The 2,484-nt window shown below is 45.2% G+C and overlaps 1 protein-coding gene across 2 annotated transcripts in view; it reads left to right on the top strand.

The window, feature by feature from the left end:
• The first annotated feature begins 1,136 nt into the window (after positions 1–1,136).
• LOC103368162 (delta-1-pyrroline-5-carboxylate synthase-like) overlaps positions 1,137–2,484 on the top strand; it is a 15,878-nt gene continuing 14,530 nt past the window's right edge. For both annotated transcript variants that reach the window (XM_008296430.1, XM_008296429.1), the window contains exon 1: positions 1,137–1,212. The gene's annotated coding sequence lies outside the window, so the exon portion shown is untranslated. The remainder of the gene's footprint in view (positions 1,213–2,484) is intronic.

The following is a 2,484-nucleotide window of genomic DNA, read 5'->3' as shown; positions in this document are numbered from 1 at the left end:
GGAGGTTCTGCTGGCTTTTTGTGAATATGCTCACATGCTCTGGACCGAAGCATCTGGAGCGCTGGTTGGCAGGAGAGAGCTTTCTAACAGGCTTTAGCAGATTCTCATGGCTGTTTGTACATGTTCTCATATGTTTTGTTTATGTGTTCATTAAAATAATAATTATTAAACTATTCATCAGTGGCACCCTGAACTGTTCTGATCAGTTGATATTTAGGTTCTGAAATGATTTGCTGGATCCAGCCTCCTAAATCGAGCCGCTGACTTCCTCTCTGCTGTTTTTGGATCACTGTAAATGTCTCTGGTTGTGTTGCTCAAAGAGCCAGAAACTAAAGCGGTCACTCTGTTTTTTAAAGTGTTCTGATGTCAAACAACCAGTGTGTCCGTTAGCTGACAAAACAACCAGTTGCAGCCTTTAAAACGGTCACAGAACCGATTGGTTTCCTTGTGGGCTGACAGTACCGCCTGCCTGTGACTCCTGTACGTCAGCATGTGTGCACACACGTGAATTCCAGACACACAAAACCGTAAAACTGCTGTCGCAACACGCTGTGAGAACTTGTGGGATTTTGCGCCTGTGGACACGTTCCTGACCCGCTCGGTTCTGTACATTGTGTCACGGCTTCTCTCTCTGATGTGTGGCCGCCTCACTGCTCCACAGAGATGTGTGGAGTCAGCACAGGCCTTTCTGCTGGTCCTGCTGATGTGGCAGTGTGAAGGCTGTGATTATGTGTCTCCCAGGTTACACAGGATGAGACGGAGGCCTGCACTCTGTTTGCCTCATTCTTGTAATCAATGAAATGAAAACCCAGCAGAACATGCTGCTTTGCAGACTTGTGTAAAATCTTAAGTACAGAAAAAGTTGTGACCAAAGTGTCGATACGTCAGCAAATTTGGAAAAGTGTTAAAATAGATGTTAGTCAAAGAAGTGAAAGTTAATGTAGCTTCTCAGCAAAAGCAGGTTTGATAGATTCTTCAACAAGTCCTGAGAATGGTTGTGTTAAATCAGCAAAGTGTTTGTAGGTTGAAGGTAACCAGAACGTTTCTCCACTGTGCACAGCTCCTCAGAGCACGGCTCACGGCAGCTCCTTCGCTCATCGCGGTGAACTGCGGCAGGCCAAGAGGATCGTGGTGAAGCTCGGCAGCGCTGTGGTCACACGTGGCGATGAGTGTGGTCTGGCTCTGGGCAGGCTGGCCTCGATTGTGGAGCAGGTGAGACATGGACTCTGTTTTAGTACAACAGCTTTAGAGTCCTGTAGACAACAAGAAGATCAGCAGGAAGTAGAAGCTTTGACANAAACCCTACACATGGCAACAGGAAGCCAGTAACAAAGAAAACAGATTTCATGGTTTCATTGTGAGTTACTGGTAAATAAGACATCATTACACCGGGGACACAATTTGTCAAGTTTCTTTGTCAGCGACACAAGCTGTGATTATTACTAACAGATATATGTTGGGGTAATATGTCAGGGAACTTTTTGAATTCATTTCTTTCCTCATCTGCATCTCTCCTCCTGGACGATTATCTGTCACCCAAATGACCATGAAACAAAATCTCTAATTTAAAAAAGTATACAGAACAAAACTGTCAAAGAGCATGTAATCTTTCATTGGATGTGAGTATTGTAGCGTTACAGAGCGTGACTTCTGATCAGGGAAGCAGGCCGACCACCAGAACACGTCACCGGACAGCTCAGGAGCAACAGAACACATTCACTGGATCATAATGTGCTGTAGTTTGGCATGGACAGAATCCTCAACACTGACACTGTAAATAAACTCTGCATGTGTCTGTGATGTGCACATATTTCTAACTGAATGATGCTTCCATGTGAACTTTAAATGAACCACCACATCTTCTCCTGCTTGTTTTGAACAGTGGTCACCCTGATAGTTAAAATGTGAACTGTGCTAGTATGACTCTATGCACATCAGATATTTAGGGAGATTAACTGTAAAATAAGAAACCAAAGCTCAGCAGCATGAGGTTCTTATTCTGACAGGTTTCAAACACATTCACAGCAACAGAACCAGAGACGAACAGAACTGCAGCCGGACGTTCAGGGACTCCGGTAGCAAATAAAGTTATGATTTAAAATAAGGTCAAAACACTGATTTAAAAAAGACAAAGAAAAAAGAATGAACCATTTCTTAATTTTTATTTTGAAACGCGAGTCTTCCTGCTGCACTTCCGATCTCTTTCCGCATTTCGCCGGCCGGCTTGACGTCACATCCTGCCACTTCACCGCTACTTTACAAGGATTTTCTGGAACATTTTAATTCATTGTTTAGACGGTGGAATTCATCGTTTGTCTTTGCCGTTTGCAGCGTGACTCAGGATCCGGTGGAGGCGGTACCGGTACCGGCACCGGCAGCTCCGGGTGTGTTCGTCGCAAACGGCGGCGACAGTTTGATCAGCAGCGGAGTGAGGACCAGGGGAGGAGCCGCGCACATGGCAGAGGACCACCTCCATCCACACTG

This window comes from Stegastes partitus, unplaced genomic scaffold, assembly GCF_000690725.1.
Source record: "Stegastes partitus isolate 25-593 unplaced genomic scaffold, Stegastes_partitus-1.0.2 Scaffold1128, whole genome shotgun sequence".
Lineage (NCBI taxonomy): Eukaryota > Metazoa > Chordata > Actinopteri > Pomacentridae > Stegastes > Stegastes partitus.
Note: the sequence above shows the minus strand (reverse complement) of the source record. Positions and strands in the feature narration are given on the sequence as shown.